This window comes from Mus caroli, chromosome 15, assembly GCF_900094665.2.
Source record: "Mus caroli chromosome 15, CAROLI_EIJ_v1.1, whole genome shotgun sequence".
Classification (NCBI taxonomy): domain Eukaryota; kingdom Metazoa; phylum Chordata; class Mammalia; order Rodentia; family Muridae; genus Mus; species Mus caroli.
In genome coordinates, this window is record NC_034584.1 from 25,266,243 (window position 1) to 25,274,592 (window position 8,350).

The window sequence follows — 8,350 nt, forward strand, 5'->3', positions numbered from 1 at the left end:
GAGCTCTTGACTCTAGCTGCATATGTATCAAAAGATGGCCTAGTCGGCAGCTATCACTGGAAAGAGAGGCCCATTGGACTTGCAAACTTTATATGCCCCAGTACAGGGGAAAGCCAGGGACAAAAAGTGGGAATGGGTGGGTAGGGGAGTGGGGGGGAGGGTATGGGGGACTTTTGGGATAGCATTGGAAATGTAATTGAGGAAAATACGTAATAAAAAAATATTTATAAAAAAAAAAAAAGAAGGCTTTGAACAAAAGCTTTCTTCTTCCATGTCCTTATATAGACTTCCAGCAGAAAAGGTGAACTTAATTAGATCTGGGGTTTTCCAGCTCAAAAGATCTGGATTAAAGGAGTGTCTTCCTTCCTAAAGATCCAGATTGGACATGGATCTTCCTACTTCAAATTAAGCAAAATCCCTCACAGGTGTGCTTTTTAATTAATTCCACATATCCAGACGTTGTCGAGTTGACAACCACAAATAGTTAAGCCACTGTTACCTCTAACAGTTACAAATATGACTGTGTTTATGCACATGGCAATCTGAAATGTACTATTGCACTATTGTGCATGGGCCTGGTGCTGTTCTTGTGAACCGATTCATTCACTTAATGAATAAAGGAGCCAATCACTGGGTGAGTAGGCAGGACTTTCGGGTTGGTGGGAGGAAGAGAGGAAACATGAGAGAGTTATGTCCTTTTTGGAACAGGGACAGCAAAGAGGTAAGATGTAGCTGCTAGAGTTTCCCAAGGATTTGCCACCCAGAAGAATTGAATTTTAAAAAGGCTTACAAGATTAGGTTTTAGTTGTTGTGCCCAGAGATTGAGTTACCATTGTTTCTGAACTAAGTTTGTGTTGCATTTCCCTTCATGCAGCTGCTCACCTGGGTTCAAGAGAGAAAAGTACAGTGGCAAAGCATGGATTTGCCAGAAGTGCACCACAAAGGCCATGAAGAATTTGAAGCATGGGGCTGGCATGATAGTGATCCCTCAGTGGGAACCTAATGAGCTGGGTGGAGAGTTTGCAGAGTTCTGAGTCAGAGTCTCCATGAGATCAAAACAGGTTGGCCATTGCTCACCAGTGCATGGCCGGGCAGAGGCACAAGTGAGGAAGCATGCAGGTTCTTTTCTTTTCTTTTCTTTTTTTTATTTCCTGCAACACAGCACATCCAATAATGCTATTTTATACTAGCCATCATAGTAAATGTAGCTTTTCCACCTAGCATGGTCCAGTCTGAAGATCTGGACGGAGCTGAGACTGCAAGTTTTTGTTCTGCAGGATGGAGTTTTATGAAAGATACAAGTGAGATTTAGAAGGTTGACTCTTATGTCTGGAAACAATTGGTGATCCAGGACAAAATTAAGTACAACACACCCAAATATAGAATGATAGTTCATGTTACTAATGGAGATAACATTTGCTGGATGGTATATGCCCATATAGAAGAAGCTATGATAGTTTGCTCAGTGTATGCACATGAACTTCCAAATTGTGGTGTGAAAGTTGGTCTGACAAATTATGCTGAAGCCTATTGTACTTGCCTGCTGTTGGTCCACAGGCTTCTTAATAGATTTGGCATGGACAAGATCTATGAAGGCCAAGTGGAGGTGACTGGAGAGGAATACAATGTAGAAAGCACTGATGGTCAGCCTGGTGCCTTCACTTACTATTTGAATGCAGGTCTTGCCCAAACTGCAACTGGCAATAAAGTGTTTGGGGCCCTTAAGGGAGCTGTGGATGGAGGCTTGTCTATCTCTCATAGTACAAAACGATTTCCTGGTTATGACTCTGAAAGCGAGGAGTTCAATGCAGAAGCACATCAGAAGCACAGCATGGTCGGAATGTTGCAGTCTATATGTGCTATGTAACAGAGGAAGATGCATGTAAGAAACAGTTCTCCTGGTTCAGGGAGAACAATGTAACTCCCGATATGGAGAGGATATATAAGAAAGTCCAGGCTACTATCTGAGAGACCTCAGTCTATGAGAAGAGGAACCCACAGAGAAGTAGAGTTGGGACCATCCCAATGTCTCTTGCCCAGAAGAAAGATCAGTTGCTCAAAAGAAGACAAACTTCCTCAGAGCTCAGGAATGGTAAAAGATAAAACAATTTTTATTTTTTATGCTAAAAGATAAAACAATTTTCTATGAAGATTTTTTTCATAAAGACAACAAACTAATTGACCAAGCAAAAAAAAATAGTAAATGTAGATATTTTAATCATCTTTCTCCTATGCCTCTTGTAGTTTGGATGAAAATGGCCCCCATAGCCTCCGACAGAGTAACACTGTTTGAAAGGATTAAGATATGTGGCCTTGTTGCAGTAGGTATCGCCTTGTTAGAAAGTGTGTCGCTGGGGGTGGTTTCAGAAGCCTAGTCCATAACCAGTGGCTCTCACTCTTTCTTCTTCTTTTGGAACCAGATGAAGAACTCTCAGCTACAGTGTCTACCTGTATGATGCCATGCTTCCCTGTATGAGAATACTGGACTAAACAACTATAAGCCAGTCCCAATTAAATGTTTTGATATTGCCATGATATTGGTGTCTCTTCACAGCAACAGAAGAATGACTAAGGCTCCCTTTTCAGCCTTTATTTATTTCATTTATAGTTTGTGTTCAATGCAAATCTGTCCCATAACATGAGACACTACTAGGAATCAAGACATAAATACACACACATAATATACACACACAAACAGATATATAGTGTTTAGATATGAAACAAGAGGGAGAATTCGTTCACATACATGGTAGCTTTGAAACAATTTGAATTGATTATTGCTGTGCAAGTTCCTAAATATGGGGCAGGGAAAGACACAGTGGTGATATTAGAACTCAAGTCACATGAGCATTCACGGGTCACTTCATGGACATACAATGTTCTTGGGAGTGGCTATGTTTCAAAGGGCTTTTAATCCTCAGTAGAGTTGGAAATAAGTTACTGCAGTATGAAGCACCTGTTAAAATTCAGAACCAACTTTAAATTTATAAAAATATGAAGTGATAACAGAAAATATCCCAAATAGGTCAATTCTGATCAGTTGTTCAATTTCTCTCATTTTTTATGATTATTTTATTAGAAATTTTCTTCATTTACATTTCAAATTCTATCCCCAAAGCCCCCTATATCCTCGCCCTGCCCTGCTCCCTAACCCACCCACTCCCACTTCCTGGCCCTGGCATTCCCCTGTACTGGGACATATGATCTTCGCGATACCAAGGGCTTCTCCTCCCATTGATGGTCGACTAGGCCATCCTCTGCTACATATGCAACTAGAGATACATGCTCTGAGGGGGAGTGTACTGGTGAGTTCATATCGTTGTTCCTCCTATAGGGTTGCACACACCTTTAGCTCCTTGGGTACTTTCTCTAGCTCCTTCACTGATTTTACAAAAAGAATATAAAAGGTTGTGTGAACTTAATGCAACTTAAGCATTCAGTCTTCATGTCTCAGATGCTGGACTGAGAGTTTAGCTCCTTTATATATTTGCCTTTCTAGTTTCAAGATTTGTAGTTTTACCTTTATAAAGGGTCATAGTTTAAATTATGAAAAGCTCTCACTATGTGAAGATATTTTTAAAATCTTTTATGGATACGTGCTATTTCAGATTGTTGTTTGATGGGTGGTTCATCAGATTTCACTCTGTCTGGCAGGTTGAGGTCAGGTCGTGTTATTGGCAATGTTGTGTTTATTTATTTATGCAGCATAGGAAGCAGAAGAGGCTGTTTTGTAGTTAGTTGAGGTCATTGCAATTCGGCTCTTCAGAACTCTTCACCTAAGTACACATGGCACTTTCTGGAGTAAATGCATGATTGGAAATGGTGAATTACTGTCTTTGTAAGAAATGATTTATTCACTAAGTCATTACTGGACTTAAGGGTGAACCCCCAACCCACCAGTATCTAGCATGCGTCAATTATTAGATCAAGGTCAAATCGAATGTCAAACCTGAAGCCTCAGAGAAAGACATGAAAGAGACCAGCATGAAGCTTCTTCTAGAGCTCAACATATGAAATTAGAAGTATGAAACATTGCATAGCCTGCCAAGTCCTTCGAATGTGCACATGAACAGGATCACAGGATCAAGCGTTTAGTTTTACTAATTATTTATTTTATATTTTGAAATTATAACTTAATAAAATCATTCTTCCCTTCCCATCAAACTCCCACATACCTTGTCTTGCTCTTTTAAATTCATGATGTCTTTTAGTGTGTGTGTGTGTGTGTGTGTGTGTGTGTGTGTGTGTGTGTACACGAACATTGCCCACCTGCTTGCCTACAGGATGAACAACCAATTGGAACCAAATCTCTCATTTTAGGGAAACTTGATCTCTAGACAGGACTTAAGACACTTGTGAAGCTCTTCACATGACCTGCAAACTACTGAAATGTGGAATTCACTATACTTTTAGTTTCAGTACTATAAGGTTTGGGATTATATTAGGTGCAGACTCCATTCTTCTTCCTTGCTACATTAGGCTTGTTGTTGCCTTTGGGGATTCTGCTGTTAGAAGGTGGTGAAATAAAGATGTTTCTTGGGCTGAGTCTGAGACAGAGAGACCATAAGGAGAGCAGCTGTTGAGTGCAAAATATTGCCACTTGCCCTTGTGGCATTAGTAGAATTTGTTCACTAGAGATATTACTTGAAGGTGGTACATCAGTTGCTTGGTTAGAATAATTCTTTGTGGGTAGGAGTAGCACAGAAGCAGCAATCCACCCCAGCCTGACCAGTAACCTTCTGCCTGCATCCTCTCCATCCCCTTGTTTCCTGACTCTTTGCACACAAGAATATGACTCATCCAGCTGGTACAGCGCTAATCTCACTTTCACAAAAGAGATTCATAAATGTCCAAATGGCTGTAAAATGCCACAGTCTCACAGTCAGTCCATGAGTCATAGTCTCAGAAATCAGAATCTCCTTTTCTTCCCAATCTAATAGTATTTCCAGTACCCTGGTCATATTTTCCCTCTACCCAAGATACATAATGTTAAAATTTTCATCCTATACCACAATATTATTTACATATAAATTATGTATTGATTTGCATCCATGAGCTGGAAAACAATTATGGCAGATCTCTAGAAGTAAGGATCAAACTTGAGAATGAATAGGGGTGTTTTCAGCCCTCCTGGCTGAAGATCATACGGACTTACCTTAACCTGTCCAGCATAGAAACACTCATTCTTTTCCAACATAGAGTTGGTGAGTTTCAATAACACCCATAAGAATAAAGACAAAATTTATTAAGATCCATAAAAGTGGAATGTAAGAAATATGAAAAGATTGGTGGAAAGCACCAAGTACCTTCTACTCCAATGTGGTCTTTGGTGACCTATATTCTACTTAGGATAGCAGAGCCAATAAACTGAGTGTTATAACCAGTTGTGGATAAATCAAAAGAGAAACTTGGCAATGTACTATCCACTAGATGTGCCCAGCTTCTGTGCATATAAGAGTAGGGCTGCTGATATATAGCATCATTTCCTGGCAAGTAGGGATACATATGTATAATGAGCTTAATACATTTCAAAACTCCCACTGTTGCCCTTGGTAATAATTGAAATCTAGTGCAAGAGGAAGTGTGCATATTTGTTAATCTGAGCATGTTTTTGACCCCTTTTCTCGTCGCTGAGATAAAATATCTGAGAGAAGCAACTAAAGGAGGAGTTGATTGCAATTGCCTCATTGCATGCAGGAATCGCTAGTCATGGTGGAAGAGTACATATATAGCAGAGAGAAGTAGACAGAGACAGGGCTGAGTAACACCTTCAGAGCAACTAGTCAATCCAGTCAGACCACTAGATTAGAGGCTCTAATATCTCACTTAACACACCATTGGCTGAGCAAGTGTTCAGGCACAAGGACTGTGAAGGAGATTGCTTGCTTCCATTCCAACAGGGCAAAACACAATTTCAAATATTTCCCTGGGAAGTACATGAGTGAGAAGGGAATATGCGTTGGTTCGTCTCAAAAAGACTACAGTTTGGGTTGGTCTTCAGTGTTAAAACAGTGTTTGATACTCATTGTATATAGAAAAAAAATGAATAAAGCTAAAAGAAAAATCACAGAGTTTCTTGCATCAGTGAAGTAAAATGTGATCTTTTCTCTTCTTTAAAGACAGTTTCATCTAATATTCATGTTGTTTTACAAGATCTCTATTATTAGGGAAGGATGGATGGACATGAAACTACATTGGAAAGGCTCTCACTGATTTTCAGAGCCTGCTGTACATCAAGGCAAACAATGTTTCCATTTGCTTCACAAGCAGCAGGTTCTGGCTAACTTCTTAGAAAGCAAGCATGGTATGAACATCACAAAAAAGACTCTCGTGACATCTTTAAAAGACTGAAGAATAGCAATTAGGATATTAGAAATGAGGGCCATCGGCCTTAGGTTTAATGCTGATGTTTCTTCTTAATATTACCTTTGTTAATTCATCTGCTTTCTTGCCTGTAATATGTGGAAAACTCTGGCCACCTTTTTGTACTGCTTTTAAGATTAAGATATCTAATGATAGAAATCTTCCTTTAAAACATCTTGCCATTAAAACCTCTAAATGCATGCTAATGATCATCACCATTATTAAAATAGTGTGATCTATAGTGTTCAAACCATATACTTAGGGATGTATTGCTCAGGCAGTGTTTTACCTTGCAACTTGATGGTTTAAAGACCAATCAACTCCCAGATCTCCCAGAAAACCTATTATCAGTACATGAGCAGCCACAAATCTCTATTCTTGTGATGACTGTGATATACGCTACACTGTAATTTATTTTTCGCTAATGTGGCTTTTCTGCCAGGTAATTTTTAATGTCTCTTTGTCTGAGACATTGCATCTTATCACCTCAATTTATCTAGTTTTATCTAGTTCTTAGTAGGTTTTATCTTACTCAACATTTAAAGTCATCCTTTGATATAGAGAATCTATTCTCTCTCTTATTTCAAGAAAACCAGAATTCTATCCCTTGAGTGCTGTATTTCCTGAAAATTTCACATTTTTCCAGGTAGTTCCCTTGACTTAAAGCAGCCCTCCCTACCATGTGTCTTTTATATGCTCTCAAGTTTCACAAAACCCATTTCTGAGTGCCTACACACACACACACACACACACACACACACACACACACACACACCCTTTGGAAGTGCTATAGTTTGGGAGGTTTTTTGTTGTTTGTTTTGTTTTGTTTGTAGAAACTTCGGCCTTACCTGCTATGGAAAGATATATTTTTTAAAAACTGCCTTTTGGAAAAACAGTCTTGAAGGTCACTGCCATGCCAGTAAAGCAGTCAAAGAAATTATGCATTTGGCACCTGGGAGAGAGAAAGAAGAGAGAAATCCCCAACCAAAACTACTAGGGCAGGACCTTGCTACAAATGTGACCTTGAACTCACATCAAGTGAAGCAAGAAGTGACCAGAGCAGACATTTTCTACTAAGAACACTAGCCCAAATTTTTGTCAGAAACATGAGCAAGATAATGTAACAATTTTCTAACTTTAACTTAGGGAACAGAATTTTTTTTTAGTTTTAAAGACAACACTGCTCCCCTTTTTTGTCATTTTACCCACCTTGCTACTACTAACTTTGTGTGTGTGTGTGTGTGTGTGTGTGTGTGTGTGTGTGTGTGTGTGTGTGTGTGTGTGTGTGTGTATGTTCTGATTTGACTTTGAGAGAATGCTTCACATAGCCCAGGTAGGACAGACATGACCTTGAAGTCATTAATCCTCATATCTATCTACCTTCCAAGTACTGGGATTTCAGGCATCTACCACCATGTCCAGATTCTCTGTTAGATTTTTTTTGAGCCTTTTCCCATTTCTTATATTGAGTCATACTAATAATTTTAGGGAAAACAGATTCTTATACGAAGTATCCTGACTACAGTTTCCCCTCCCTCTGTTTCCCCAGGTCCCCAGCCACCTCTTCTCTATTCCCCAGATACACTGTGCCTCCATTTTCCTTCATAAAGTAGCAGGCCTAAAGGGGACAACAACCAAACATGGCAAAATAAGATACAATAAGACAAGCCAATAACCCCTCATATTGAGACTGGACAGGCAACCCAAAAGAAAGATGCCAAGATTAATCAAAAGATTCAGAGATCCACCTGATCCCACTGTTAGGAGCCCCACAAAAACATTGAGCTATCAGTCATAGCCTACACTCGAAGGGTCTGGTGCAGACTCTTGCAGGACCTGAGCTTACTGTTTCAGTCTCTCTATGATCACATGAGCCCTGCTTAGCTGATTCAGTGGGCCATGTTCTCCTTGTATCCTCCATTTCTTGCCTGGAGCCTGGCTGCCCTGGAATGGGTTGAAGCAGACACAGTGTTGTACCTAGATGTAG

At 39.7% G+C, this 8,350-nt stretch overlaps 1 pseudogene; it reads left to right on the forward strand.

The window, feature by feature from the left end:
* The first annotated feature begins 547 nt into the window (after positions 1-547).
* LOC110310788 lies at positions 548-2,096 on the forward strand (annotated as a pseudogene).
* The last annotated feature ends 6,254 nt before the right edge of the window (positions 2,097-8,350 follow it).